The sequence below is a fragment of the Camellia sinensis genome, chromosome 6 (assembly GCF_055761805.1).
Source record: "Camellia sinensis isolate YWXY chromosome 6, ASM5576180v1, whole genome shotgun sequence".
In the NCBI taxonomy this organism is placed as follows: domain Eukaryota; kingdom Viridiplantae; phylum Streptophyta; class Magnoliopsida; order Ericales; family Theaceae; genus Camellia; species Camellia sinensis.
Window position 1 is genome coordinate 42,219,141 of NC_138966.1, and position 15,805 is coordinate 42,234,945.

The 15,805-nt window shown below is 41.8% G+C and overlaps 1 pseudogene; it reads right to left on the bottom strand.

The window, feature by feature from the left end:
- Nucleotides 1–10,119: 10,119 nt before the first annotated feature.
- LOC114294363 (nuclear transcription factor Y subunit B-1-like) lies at nt 10,120–15,317 on the bottom strand (annotated as a pseudogene).
- Between the last annotated feature and the right edge of the window lie 488 nt (nt 15,318–15,805).

A 15,805-nucleotide genomic window follows, 5' to 3' on the forward strand; every position in this document is an offset into this window, starting at 1 on the left:
GAGTACTTGGACACCCATGATAGACAACTGTGCCTCTCTCTGTAAGACCATGCCCTCGAGTGCGGCCAGCATCCCGAGCATCTCATCCATATACTCGACCAGAGGCTGCAGATACAAATGCAAAATATTAGTAAAGGAATGAATGTCTAAGTATCTGAGTGATAAATCAAAGCTGTAAAGCATACCAGCGGCGAATCAGGGTCTCTGACATATCTGTGGTCAGGCATGGGAGGCTCTATCGGAATCGAGTAGGGAGTCCCGAATCGCCATCCCATCAGCTCGGTCAGCATGTCTGGCCACCCAGGATAATGATGAGTCAGAGGAATTGGGGGAACCAATCCACCCCCACCTCTGGATGTACCAGCCCTGCTAGTGGAAGGGACGTCCGCAGCCCGAACCCGGCCTGATGAGGGCATACTAGCGGGTCTCCTCATCGGGGTATGGACTCCCATCAACAAAGGCATCAAGTATGTGTAACGATAAGTCGCGTACTCTCCCTGCTCCAGATGAAGAAATACATCCGTGCCCAACCTGGCGTCAATAACACCCTGGGGAGGGAGCCTATCAGCAGTACGCATGTCGTCTAGGGGTGCTGAGGCAACGTCCTGATCGGGATAGCCCCATGTCTGGCGCAGGAAGCGCTCTCCTAAAAACCAGGCCCTGCCAACCGGGCCCTCTAACAGGATCCTGTACCGAGAGGCACCCCAGGCTCCGGCAAACTGGAATCGGAGGTCTTTACCCAAAGGCGCCCAAGGCAGCCATGTGATCTGCGGATAACCAATGCATAAGCTGATCAGAAATTGTAAATGCACAAGATAAATTGAAGGTTGGAAACATGAAGAACTGAGAGTTCTGCAATACCTCTGATGGTCGTACTGTGTCAAAGTACTGCCGTAGATAGAGAAGAAACTCCCGAGGTCTCGGCCAGTACGAGCCCTCAAATACCAGCGAGTAAGGGGTCATGGGAGGCATCGCCACCTCGAGCTCCGAGGCTAGTGTTGGGAAGTACACATAGATCCATAGCTATGGAAAACAGGGCAGTAGCCGTCAGAATACAGAATGCTGAGTGCAAATTGTAAATACAAAATGCTGAGGGCAAAGTGCAAGGTACAGAGTGTAAAATGCGCCATGTGTGCAATGTGTAAGTAATGTAAAGCAGAAATGTAAATCAAGAGGGCAGAAAGTACCTCGCAGGCTCTCCAATAACCGCCAAGTATGTTCCCCCGTCCGTGGGAGGTCGCGCTCATATAGCAATAAAGAGTGGCCAGGCTGGCACCACCCCAATCATACCGCTGGACCTGTGATAGGTCCACTAGGGCACTCAATAGATATAGTCCAACGGTGTTCCCCCTATCGGCGAACAAAGTAGTCCCGAAGAGGAACATTAGAAACCCGCGGGCGTACTGGGCTACCTCCTCAGGAGTCTCAGGCTCCATCTCCACCCTTCGGAAACGGGAGGAAAACTAAGTATATCGGACCCTGCCCGAAGATCTGTCAACTGGCGGGCGAGCTCCCAACAAGTAGATCTAGGCGGCCTTCCACTGGCCCATGTCCTCATCATATGGGATCGCCCAGCCTCCCACATCAAGACCGGTCAATACGGCGAAGTCAAATGGGGTCATAGTTATGTTCCCAGTGGCAGAGAAATGAAAGGAGTTGGTGGTGTCCCACCATCTCTCCACTAAAGCACCCATCAGTGTCCTACTAGCCGGACAACGAGATATCCCAGAGCAGAAGGGCCCAAACCCTGCCAAGTTAAGCAAATCCCGGACAACCTCCGGAAGCTCCGCGTACCACTCTCTAGCCGTAACAGAGCCATATCCTCGTGCTATACGGGAAGTCACCTGTATTCAGAATGAATACATACATTCAGTCTCAAAATGAAATAAATAAGTTGTGTGCAAATGAAATGTATGAGCTGTGTGCAAACTAAAACAGATACCATGCAATGAGCTGCGTGTAAATCGAATATTCGGGCTGTGTGCTCAGATTTCCAAAACAGTAGGCTGCGTGTTCATCTCAAGGTTCGGGCTGCGTGTTCGACATCAAGTGCTTGGGCTGTGTGTTCAAATTTCAAAATCAGTGGGCTGTGTGTTCAGAAATTCAGAGTTTGGGCTGTGTGTTCAAATTTCAAAATCAGTGTGCTGTGTGTTCACCTTCAACTTGGGTTGCGTGTTCAGAAATTTAGAGTTTGGGCTGTGTGTTCTACTCTCAACAAGTGTGTGTTGCGTGTTCACCTTCCACTTGGGCTGAGTGTTCAGAAATTCAGAGTTTGGGCTGTGTGTTCTACTCTCAACAAGTGTGTGCTGCATGTTCACCTTCAACTTGGGCTGCGTGTTCAGAAATTTAGAGTTTGGGCTGTGTGTTCTACTCTCAACAAGTGTGTGCTGCGTGTTTACCTTCAACTTGGGCTGCGTGTTCAGAAATTTAGAGTTTGGGCTGTGTGTTCTACTCTCAACAAGTGTGTACTGCGTGTTCACCTTCAACTTGGGCTGCGTGTTCAGAAATTTAGAGTTTGGGCTGTGTGTTCTACTCTCAACAAGTGTGTGTTGCGTGTTCACCTTCAACTTGGGCTGCGTGTTCAGAAATTTAGAGTTTGGGCTGTGTTCTTCCCTCAACAAGTGTGTGTTGTGTGTTCACCTTCAACTTGGGCTGCGTGTTTAGAAATTTAGAGTTTGGGCTGTGTGTTTTACTCTCAACAAGTGTGTGCTGCGTGTTCACCTTCAACTTGGGCTATGTGTTCAGAAATTCAGAGTTTGGGCTGTGTGTTCTACTCTCGACAAGTGTGTGCCGCGTGTTCACCTTCAGCTGGGCTGTGTGTTTGGAAATTCAAAGTTTGGGCTGAGTGTTCAACTGTCAACATATGTGTGTGCTGTGTGTTCACCATCAGGTTATGGGCTACATGATCAGAAATTCAAGTGTTCAAAATGCAAACAGAATACTGTATCATGGGCTAAGCGTCAGAACAAGCTACCTGCTAAAAAGAGCACATATGCATAGCAAGAGGCATGAAACGTACAAAAATGCGGAATACATTGCAGAAATGTAAAAAAGGCGAAGTAAATACCTCTCGTGCCTCATGAGAGAGGTGAGACTCCGGCTTTCGCAAAAGCAGATCCCCAGGCGCTCGATCATCAAAATCAGTAAAGTGATAGAAAATAGCCCGCGGAAAAATATATGCCGGAGGGTCGTACCTCTCGGGTATGAAGGGTCGAACCCTCGGGGGCAGAGCCATGATATCAGGATCATCCCCGGTGCCCAAAGGACCTCCACCGTGAGGAAAATGACCGGCCATTTCAGAAAATCTGCAAAAAGAAGCGAAAATGAGCAAAATGAGCCAAAATTAGAAAAAGTCAACAAAAGTCAACTCTCGGGAAATAAAAAAGTCAACAAAAGTCAACCCTCGAGGAAATCTTCCAAATGTTGAGACAAACTTACCTCAAGTGGTGAAAATGAGAAAAGAAGCACCGAAATCAAAATTTAATCGGACCAAAGTGACGAAAACCGAAAGATTTCGCGAAAACAACTTACGTGGGGCGTTGGAAAACGTGTATAGAGCTCAGATCTGAAGAGAAAAATGGTCTAGGAAGGTAGAGAAGGTGTTTTTGGAGTTGGAGTTATGAGGAAAAATGCTTTGGCCGAGTAGATTTAAAGGAAAGAGAGTGAAAGTACCAAAATGCCCACGGTTTTGGAAAAGTGGCCGGCCGGCCATCTTTTCTGGCGGGCTATTCACCCCTCTCCCTCAAACCTGGTTGGTGGCCTCCCCCTGGGAAGAAAACTGGCCGGTGGTGTTCCCCAGGTGCCCACCAAGCTCTCTGCAAATTTTGGGGAGGATTGGAGTCCCCGGGACCTGAAAAAGTACAAGATAAGTGCACTTTCCGTCGCGAAATCGCTCCATCAGAACTTCAACTTCAACTTTCGATGCGTTTCTCATCGCTACTCGTCAAAAGTGAGATGTATCGTTTTTGAACATGTTGCGACCCCTCCGGGAGGTAAACTGGAGGTCGCGATTGAGTCGCCCTCATCAAAAACTTGCATTTCTTTGCTCGTCGTTGTACGACAAATTCGCATTCGAGTTCACATTTATTCTGCATTGTTATGCACGTCACTTGCATTCTCATGCACACCACTCATAATATTGTGCACGTTTCACGGATATTGTCATAGCCTCGTGCTTAACCCGCGTTGTCACGCGCGTTACTCCTCGCATTGCGATGCACTTTTCTATCGACGCCGTGATTGTCTGCATTCAATATCGCTTTGAAAATATGTTGTTAACAATGTTGTGCTTGTTGAGTTTCTCTGTTTTCAGGGCACGATATTGTATGTACGGTTCATTTGAGGCTGGTGCGACCAGACGAACCGCGCAGGTATTGTATCTTCTTCGTGTGAGACATGGCGAGAATTGAATAATTCTCCGCATTCTTAACTGCATGAAATGTAGTTGTTGCTTTGCATTCTTGCTTAAAACTGTTGCATCTATTGTGAATATGTGCTTCATTACAGCTTGCTGCATTTGCATGATCATTGAGTTACTTTCGACTTCTTGCATTGCTAGATGCATTTCCCCCCCCCCATGCCTGCGGGCGGGCCTGTGGGCACATCTCTGTTTATCTCGCCTGTTTGTCTAAGTCTTCGGCCTTGTCAAAAATGGGTCGTCTCTAAACTTTTACATTCACTCCTGTCACTTATGACTTCCGAGTTCTGTCAAAGAGGGTTAACTATAGATACCCCATTTTTGACCGACCTTAAGACTCAGACGTCACCAATTGAGCACTCGGTGATATTGCATATCGTGCTCGTTCAGAAGTTTCAGAGTCTTGACTGCGAGCCTTGCCTCCGGACTTCCGGACTCTTTTGTGCCTTTCCTCGATTTGCAAACCAGGCTCTGTTTTCTCTGTTTTCTCTTCCCGAAGGGAGAGAGAGGTCTCGTAGATCATCTCTCAGTGGCCAAAGGCTACATTTCGTGGTCGTAGGCCATTTTTCCCATTTGGGGTTTCTGATTTTTTGGAGCCGACGGCCGTGTGCCTCGGTTCGGGACCGCCTAACCATCTTCGTTTGCTCCGGTTTTTGGTACACACATTGTTTCCTCCCTTTTGAGGAACACTGTGGCCCGAGAGACCAACTTCGTGGTCGAACGCCACCTCCGGAGCCTAACAGCCTGCTTTCGGGGCCCCTAGGCCGCGCGTTTCGATCCCCGAACCTTCGTTTTGCATCCGTTTTGGTTCATTTTTGGTGGAGACCTTATTTTCATTGTTAGAAAGGTTATAGGAGGGTGGGAGACCAACAATTGTTCTGAAAAGCCAGTTTTATTTCTTCATCGCTCTTCGTCGCCCGTTTTCCTCACTTGAAAGCTAATGTTGACCACCCCGGGGCCACTTTCTTTAGCCCTAAACCCCATATTTGTGTTGTACACACCTAGGAGGCCACCAATATGTATAGGCCGGCCAGTAATTGTCTCTGACCCTTTTGAACCCCTCTAAAAAGTTGGCATTTCTCTCTCCTGGTTCACATTTTCTGGGTTTGGACCACATATTTGTGTTGTGCACACATGGGAGGCCACCTTTCTGGGATGGGAGGCCAGCAATTTTCATTGAACCTTTTGACCCCTGGCCGGCCGGCCACCTGAACCTTTTGAACCTGGCTGGCCAGAATCCTCTCTCCAAGTGTGTTCCAGCTGTGCAATTTGTTTCCCCCCAAATTTTGTATCCGGGGGGGCTGCCTTTTGGGGGGAAATTTGAATTGGTTTTCCCCCCCTTTTCCCCCACTCCTCCCTCTATAAAACCAGACCCCCTAGCTCAATTTTTGAAGGTTACAAATTCTTGTTTAGAGCCTTGCTTACATCTCTCCCTCTCCCTCTCTTCCAAGCCTCAAAACCCTAAAAGCCTTGCACCATTTACACACCAACCCATAGCTCCACACATCCACACTCCATTCCAGCCTTTTAAAGTTGATTTCCAGAGGCTAGGGACTCCTCTTCTTGGTCCAAAGGCTACTGGTTCATTGCTCTTCAAGGGTAAGCACACTTTTCCCCTCAACTAGTTTTTTCTTGCTTCATTTATAAGCCTTGCTTGCAAGCATTTTTGGGCTCCGACCCGAACTGTAAATAGTCATATTTTGTGCTCATATCCATGTTTGATTAGGGTCGGTCTTTCTCTGTTTGAGGTCTCCTCCTCACCCTTTGTGTTTAAACTCTCTTTTAGGCCTATTTTTGCATGATATTTTAGGCTTATTTTTGAGTTGTTTCGGACTTGGTCATAAACTGTGAAATGTATTGTTTTGAGCCCCTCTTCAACTTTTTTGAAGGGCTCTCCTCTGTTTGAGGCCAACAGCTATCACTTGTCTCTTTATCCCTCTTTTAGGCCTTTTTTTTGCATGATATTTTAGGCCTACTTGTGATTATTTTCGAAGCTTGACATAAACTGTAAAGTGCCTTTTTTTGAGCCCCTCTTCAACTTTGTTGAAGGGCTCTTCACTTTTTGAGGCCAGCTTCTGTCCCTTGTCTCTATTCTCTCTTTTAGGACCATTTTTGCATGATAGATTAGCCCTAATTGTGTTTGTTTTTGAGAGTTGTCATAAACTGATTAATATCTTGTTTTAATTTCATCTTCAAGTTTGTTTAAGGTTCAATTTTTTTTTGAGGTCATATGCTTCCTTGTATGCTTGATTGTCTCCTATTTTGAGCCTTACACCTAAGCCCTTGTTGCATGCGTTGTTTGGCCTTCTAGCCACTGAAATCCAGTGGATTTTCAGTGGCTAAGACACTGTTTTGAGCTTCCAAATCAGAGGGGGGTGACCCCCTCTCACCTTGACTTGTTTGGTGGTCATTTTGGCCTTCCAAAGAGACCCTATCTTGCATGCTTTAGAGTCACTTTGTAGGGTCAATTTGGTGAGTTTTGGGACTACCATATTTGATTTTCATAGTTTTTTATGCCATGCCAAATGTCTATCTTGCATGTGCTTAATGACTCCTTGCATGGCCCTCTAAAGTAACTCATCATTTTTGCATGCCATGGTTGCATATCAGTGGTTATTTAGGCCTATTTTCACATATTTTATTCACTGATTTTTTCTGGTTTGGTGAGATTCCATGTGCATCCTATACTTTCCATGTAAACCATGTTTGCTAGTCAAAATTGCATGCTATTTTAGTCCATCTTGCTAGCATCTTTTGGCCATGCTTTGAACTGAAAATGTCCATGTTTTGGGACTGGCTTGGCTCTGTCTTCATTCTTCATGATCAAATAATGCATGCTTTGTATAGCTACAAGTCATTCCATGTGCCTAGTTTCGAGTTTCGGGGTTCATCTCATGCATCGGGTCCCATATTTCCATAATTCGGGACCATTTTGCATCATATTTCAGTGCTGGAATCTACATGCTTGTATGCCATATTCCATGCCTTGCCATGCCTTGTTAGAGTTGCATGTTATGCCTAGGATCGGTCCTCAGTTTGCGTGCATGTGTGCACGCATCTCGAGTGTCTCATTTTCATCTCCTTGGCTACTGATGTGAGTGTGGCTGAGGTCCACTCATGTTGATGTAAGTCCATTATGCATTGTGTATGCCGTGTCATTTCATAGCATTGTGTATGCTAAGTTGTATGTTAGAGCATTGTGTATGTCTTGTTACATCGTGCATTGTGTATGCCATTTCATAGCATTGCGTATACTAGGTTGTATGTTAGGATTGCATTCATGCATGTCATGCATATTGCATTGTGCTTGGGATAGGAGTTAGCCCAAGCATGGGAAACGAGGGACGTTTCGTACTCCGAGTGACGGAATGTGTCTCAATTCCCTATCGCCGACACTCCGGACCACCCATGATGGAGTTTAGGTCCTGTTGTGTTTTCATGTGCATTCATTTCATATTGAGTCATGCAATTTGACTCCTCGGCCATCATGCATCGAGATGCGTGATTGGTGGCACGAGGATCGAGGACTACACTCCCCGAAGAGTAGTCATGTATGCATATGTGAAAATACTTTGCCAAGCCCCTTTGTTGCTCTCTGTTGTAGCAAATCAAGAATCAGCAGCCTTCCAGAGTTTGGCACGCATTCCAAGAACAATTGCAAACAGAGGCAAATCGGGGCATCGCAATAGATTTCCGCGCAAGGCAACTCAAGCATGCATCATCCATCATTTGGAACAGAGCTGAGGCGATCCATGGATTTACGTGCCAATTTACTGCTTTCCTAGATTAATTTGTTAATTAATTAGGGTTTTGTAATTATTTATTCGGGACTGTATTATTTATTCATTTGGGACTGTATTATTCTTTCGGACCCTCTGCGCGAGGGCAATGTTGTAATAAGTGTGCGTGCGTGTGATGTATGTCTTCCAACCCCACGTCTTTCTTCCTTTTATTTACCAGCTTATGATGGTTGGATTAGGGCATATTTCAATTAGCATACAGTATGATAGCATGTTTGCATTCATTCATCTGTTTTGCATGCACCAGGCTCGGCGCATCATACTAACTACATTCGTATTTCAATTCCGAGTTGAATACTTGTTAGTTGTAGCATTCCATATGCCATCTTTAGAATAGCCGAGCCTGCTATAGTTGCATTTTTGTATGTGTTGCATTAGGCATTTCTGTATAGTTAGGATCATGCATGGATTTCTAATTAGCTTCTGTTTTGGCTTGGAGTACTCGGTAAGTTTTTATGCTTTAGCATCCTTGCATGCGTGTGAGTGACTGCCATTATAGCATGCTTACCATGAGGCTATATGCTTATGTGATATATCTGCCTGAATACCTGTGGGTGAAGGTTGGGTTATTTAGATTGGAACAAATCATCAACTGTGAATTTTAAGCCCACTAGATAGTGGCAAAACCATCTTTTCTAAGCCCACTCGAGGGTGGCAAATCCACGTCTTAGCCTACTTGCGGGTAGCACCATCAAACCATTTTCAAAATAAATAAACATGAAATGTTTTGTTCCAATTCAGGCGATCCAGTCTATACTTGTATGTTGTGCGCATCACATAGTAAATCTAGGCTAATAAACCAGAATAAGAGCACATAATGTTTTCAAAACTTGATATCATGGTTAGTAGAGGCCGATCTTTGATCGGGCGAGCGGGGGTGCTCACGAAGTGACCTTCCCCAATTGTACCCAAGTTCCCGAGCCGAGGCAACTTTGGTGATGACGGACACGTGGCCTTAGGCAACGAGTCAGGGTTTCCTAAATTTCTCAAAACAAAACATTTAGGTGGCGACTCTGTATCTGGAAAAGCAGTCCATGTTTGGCACTTCTTTCAAAAAAATCTATTTTCTCAAAACGATTTTCCGGATTTGGACTCTTTGGTTCAGATTTAGAACCGTGACAATTTGAGAGTCCGAACTGTAGTGAGCCCCAAAATGAACAGAACGGGGACTCATCCTCCCAGGGCGTTCGGAGACGTCTACAGTAGGGTTTACCACTGGTTTGAATTTGATAAAATAAGTTAATTAATTTCATCATGTTTATCGTTAAGAAATGAAGAGTCTATTATAAAATTATGCTTATCATTTATTTTTTTTTAAAACAAATGTGATAAAAATCATAGCAGGCAATTTAACATGGGTCAGTGGATAATGAGAAAGTATTCAAATGATAAAAATAAAAAATGAGTTAGTTCACATGGGTATCCAAAAATCAAAGTAGGCAATGATGAATCACATGGGTATCCAAAAATCAAAAATCACATGGGTATCCACTAATAACTTTCCAAAATCAAAAATCACATATGAACTTTCTGACAAGTTAACATGGGTATCCACTAATCAAAAATCAAAGCAGGCAATGACCAATTTAACATGGGTATCCAAAATTCAAAAATCACATGGGTTCTGATAAGTTATTAGTGGGTCAGTTGATAATGAGAAAGTTCAAAGAAAGCAATTTAACATGAAGTTAGAGGGCCACTATGAAGAGGTTCCCTGATTATTTTCTTTACTGTTTAAGTGGGGAGGACTGGAAATGCGTGAAATGGTAATGTAAAATGTGACTTTCCATGGGTATCCAAAAATCTCCACATAATTGCTCCAATTCTAAGTTGATGCTCACTTAGCAAGAATTACATTTGGATTAGGCTAATAACACAGACACAAACAGACTTGCTTGGAATTCACACTTCAGAATTCAAATAGTTCATATGCCTTGTGTGAAGGACTGTTGATGAGCAAACTGCCAAATTTGTCCACCACAGATGCAAACAGAAGACAACAAAATGAAATTGTTATTTGAAGTTCATTCCACCGGATCAAAAGGACAATTACATTTAAACTTACACACTCATGTGGCAAAATAAAAAAGAGGCAATTTGCTGCCTTACCAGTGCATTTGGATCAATCTGAGCACCAACTATATCCCTTTTAGAGGATCGATCATCTCCGCTAGCAGATCCCTTCGTGTCACCCTGTCAAAAAATTACAACTTATTGCCTGAATCAGTAATGAACAAAATAAGGAACAACAGTAATTCCGGCAAAAAATTGGCTCAATTTCCTCCAACTGAGAAACCACAATTATTCCCCAAAATCAACCGGGCAAAATAGAAAAGAAAAAAATTAATTTGGTGTCAGTTTAGATTCATAATGATTATGCAAAGTAACAGAAAATCAGATAAGAATATAAGCTAATCCTTGGTTCAATTGCAGAGAAAATTAAACAAACAAAACCTCCAGCCGACAGTGGCTATTACAATAAATGGCTTCAGAGAATTGAGTTCTTAAAATGTTTAGACATCGTGATTCTGAACAACTAATACAAAATCAAAGATAGAGACAATTATACCTCCCGGTACCTAGTTAGGTACACTTTAAGCGAAGCAATGTAATCTTCAAATCCTAACGTAGCCATTGCACAAAGCAAATCATCACCATTGATTGTCTTCCTCTTCTCTTTCTGACACTTATCACACGCCCTATTTGAAAAAACCTCGAATCACATTTCACAAAACACGATTTGAAAAAACCTCGAATCATATTTCACAAAACACAATCCTAAAGCATGAAATCCTAATATAGCAAATACGTAAACGTGAATAGATAGATATATGGGATCGAGTACTCGTTAGTGATAAAGCTGATGAACTCGGAGACGCATTCCTGAACGGTGTCCTTGGCATCCTTAGCGATCTTGTCGTTGGAAGGCAACGCCTTCTTCATGATCCGACTGATGTTGGCGATTGGCGATGGGTAGGTAGCGGTCCTGATTGCGAACGTCGGAGTGAGGGAGAGTGGTAACGGAGAGCTCCAATCCAGGTTGCAAATCAGAGAGTTCCAAGGCAGCGAGTGGGAACCACTGAGAGAGGAGGGGGAAGAGAGAGAGCAGAGAAGGTTTGAGCGGTTCATCGCAAGAAATCCAGATCTAGGGTTTCGAAATACAAAAACAGAGAGAGATAGAGAAGTAGAGGGAGAAAGTGATCGAATTTAAGCAGGGGAGAGATTAAATTCCTGTCGTTGAGGAGGAAGAGGGTCTGTTAAAGTAGAAGAACAAAGAGTGAGAGAGAGATAAGAGGGATAGTTGCGGGAGAGAGGGAGGGAGTTGTAGAGACGTGCTTGGGCAGATGTGGGAGAGAGAGAGCAGAGAAGGTTTGAGCGGGAATCAAATTGATCTGCACCCTTAATATATTTTTAGGATTCATCTCAGCCATTGGATCAAAATGTATCTCACATACATTTTTGACATAAATTCAATAGATATATTGTTATAAAGTGAACACTCTTCATATTGTTCTGAAGCCTTCTCTCCCTATTCTACTGAGTATCTAATTTTTATTTAAAAGATGTCTCTCCTTATATACATTTGGTGTTGCCCTGATCTTTATCCCCTTATGCTGCCAAGTAACCATGCATTACATTCCTTATTATTTTACAAATATTAAAAATTTGTCTAAGATTGACCTTTTTAACCACTTGTTTGTTGGTTTTTTTCGTCTTTATTGATATATATTTTTTCTTTTTTCTTTTTATAAATATTTTTAGGTTCTACTTGACAAACTGGACTAGAAAATTTATAATATATATATATATATGAAAAAAAGTCCACTAAAGGCAACCCAAAAAAAAAATTAAGATTTTTGTTTTCTTGTATTAATGATTTTTATTATGAAATTTTTCATTTTTTCATTTTTTAAATTCCTCGAACCTGAGAAGAAAAATTTTTTTTGACATAAATTAAAAAAAAATTATAAAAACAAAAAAGTTGAGAAAAAACTACAAGCAGATTGATTCCAAACTCATCTTAATATAGCGGCCAAACCTGACCAACCTAATGGAGATACATTCTGAAAGTAATCAGTAAATTACTTAGTAGTTTCTCGATTCATTATTTGTCTGGTGCCCGTGGGGAATGACACCTATCACTTTAATTTTGTTAGCTATTTTTCATATCATATTATTTATACAGTATAATATTGTGCGCCAAATTAACCTTGTAGCGGAAAATTTTATAAATAAATTATTATATAGTTGAAAAATAAAAGAAGACTCACAAAACATGTTACGATTTTTTATTTTTTTCCATCACTACTTAAACAACGTAATGTAATATTTATTATTTATAAAATAAACAGTTTAAATTATCTAAACGAGATCCGTGAGGAGGTTAAGGAGTTCAAACATGACAATTTAATTCAAATTTAGAATTGAGGAAAGCCAAACTATTTTTGGTATATATACATTTGGGGGAGTAAACGAAAGATTATGTATGTAATCTCTTAAAAAAGAGTAAGTTTATGTGCATAGAAACTAAACACATGATGAAACACAATAATTTCACAAGGGGTGACACCCACCCTTTGTGAGAGGGTTGTGTCCCATTTTGTGTCACCCCTTATGAGAGGATTGTATTTCATTGTATTTAATTTCTGTGTTCCTAATATTACTGCTTAAAACAATGGTTGAAATGCAATAAATGCCAACATTAAATATGCCAAGATGTTTTTTTTTTTTTTTTTTTTTTAAGTAAGTATTTGATTATATGTCCAAAATTGGTAACCATATTTGTCTTTGGTGTAGGAGAAGGACTTAGTTTGGACATCAGAAGAATTAGGGATGTTAATGCATGCTTGCTTTTAAAATGGTGGTGGAAATTTGGAAATCAAATCTCAGCATTATGGAGGCAAGTTGTTTGTAGCAAGTATAAAATCGAGGTTCAGTGTTGGCATCCTCCTGTGCAATCCTCCTACAAGCTCTCTAGGGTATGGAAGGACATCATTTGTATAGGCCTCCATAGCCCTCATGCGTTCCAATACTTCCTGGACAATTGCCAAATCAAGGTTGGGAATGGTAGTCGTATCAGATTTTGGCATGACAAGTGGTGTGGATCTACATACCTTAAGGATGAGTTCCCCTCCCTCTTCAACCTGTCTGCTGATAAGAATGGTTCTCTTCAACAATACTATGCCAGGAAAACCAGCACTTCAGTTTGGAACTTTCCATATAGACGAATCCTATATACTTGGGAAGAGACTAGTGAAGCTAGGTTGTTTACAATGTTATCTTCTGCCCCCTCCTTGTGCCCCAACAGTGCTGACAGCCTGGTTTGGTCTGCACTTGGTTCTTGTGTTTTCTCTGTGTCTTCCCTATATTCTCTCTGTACTTCTCTCCTTGGGCCTCCCCTCATTATTAGCAAATTCATCTGGAGCAATATCTTACCTCCCAAAGTTAGTTTTTTTGGTTGGCTAGCTTGGAAAAACAGAGTTAAAACAGCGGTGTTTCTGCTCGATATAGGTATCTTAAGCAGCAATGTCTCTCCTCTTTGTCCTCTTTGCAAAGTGGCCCCTGAATCTAATTCTCATGTGTTACTTCACTGTCATTTCTCTTGGGTTATTTGGTCATCTGTGTTATTCGAGTGGGGGCTCTGTTGGTGTATCCCTCAGTCCGTAGATGCTCTGTTTAACTGGTGGATGGGGACTAAGCTCAAACACCCTCTCAGAAAATTCTGGGAAGCAATCCCACTGGTTGTATTGTGGCCTCTCTGGAAGCTAAGGAATGAGTGTGTTTTCAGAGATGCTCATCCTAACTCTGCAGAACTATGGGAACTTATCAAGATCAGATTGGCCCTTTGGCTTAAAGCCTCTATCAAGAACTTTCCCTTTTCAGTCGAGGATGTGGCTCTCAATTGGAGACTAACCAGGCTATGCTACAGTTGATATCTGCTATGCTATTCAGTTTAAAAGAAAGCCTCCTCTGCTTTGTTGACATGCCAGCACCAGCATACTCTGTCTCCTGTCTTCTGTTGGGGTTCTTCTGTCGGCTGGGCTCCTGACTGGAGTTCATTCACTGTGTTGTTCTTTTTCTGAGTTCGCAGAATGATTATAGGGCTGCAGTAGTGATCTGTGCTGGTGTGTTCACTGTGGATACCAGTCGTGAAGGGTAGAGGAAGATCAGGACCATGGAGGTCAAGAGGAAATGCTGGTGTGTTCACTGTGTTAAGGATCTGTTTAACCTGTCTACAAAGTTTGGAGTGGATTGCCGAGGTCTGCTATTGCTGTTGGGTCTGCATCTGTGTGGTGTGGTTATACTGATATAAGGGTAGAGGAAGATCAGGACCATGGAGGTCAAGAGGAAATGCTGGTGTGTTCACTGTGTTAAGGATCTGTTCAACCTGTCTACAAAGTTTGGAGTGGACTGCCGAGGTCTGCTATTGCTGTTGGGTCTGCATCTGTGTGGTGTGGTTATACTGATATAAGGTATGGTGGTAGTTTCTGATCTGAGGGCAGAGGGGTAGTCAGTTGGATCCAAGGTCTGCTATAGCCTCTGATCTGAGGGCAGAGGTGTAGTCAGGCTCCTGGAGACTTCATCCAACTTTGCATCTGTGCTTTGAAGCATAGTCTTGGTGTTAGATCTGCTAGATTCAGGAGAGTAGTGCCCAAATTGTGTAGTCTGCTAGCTGTTTATGCTGATCAGTCAGCTGTGGTTTTGGTGGTTGCCTTTCTTTTTTCTGTTTCTTTTGTCTTGTTTGTTGGTTTCTCACCAACTGGCGCTTGGAGCTTCTGTTAGCTCCAAGCTCCTCTTTATTGATGTTCTGTATCTTTTTTTGGTTACTTTCATCAATAAAGATTTTCTTTGCCGATCAAAAAAAAAAAAAATATTTGTCTTTGGTGTTGCATCTCCACCAGCTATACAACTCTCTAAATCATTGTAATGCTTGCTATATTTAAATTAAATTAAACCAATAACAATTAGACTGTGTTTATTTATTTTATTTTATTTTATTTAGTTATAATTGGCAAAAATCTGTTGTTAGTTTATTAAATTACCAATTTGGAGAGTTTAACCCTCAATCTCTTCGTTACAAAGTGTTGCCTCCGTGTCATTTGGCTACAAGGCCATGAGTTAAGCTGCATTTAATTAATTGGTAAAGAAAATATTAAAAACAATTATTATTATTTTTTTCCGAAAGAAATACTTTTCCTCAAATGATATTTGGTAAACAGGTCAAATTCATACATTATCATAAAGTTTAAATTCTTTTTTATACATAAATTTTCTTGTAAACTAAATAACTAACAAAAAGGTATATTATTTGTATCTTTTATTTTATTTTAATTATTTTTTAAAAATATTTTCTTGTATAATATTTCTAACAAGTGGACCAATATCTTCATTGATTTAATCTAAAGAATGCCTTTTATTTAACTTTGTATTTTTAAGCTAAACCTTCTAACTTCTAAACACTATAAGAAAATTTGAATTTGGCGGTGTTTTTGTTTTGGCATTAGAAAACATTTCTTACGGTATTAAAGGTTTCAATGTCGTTTATAATTTACAAAAATCGGATCAAATGAAGAGAAATTATTAAATA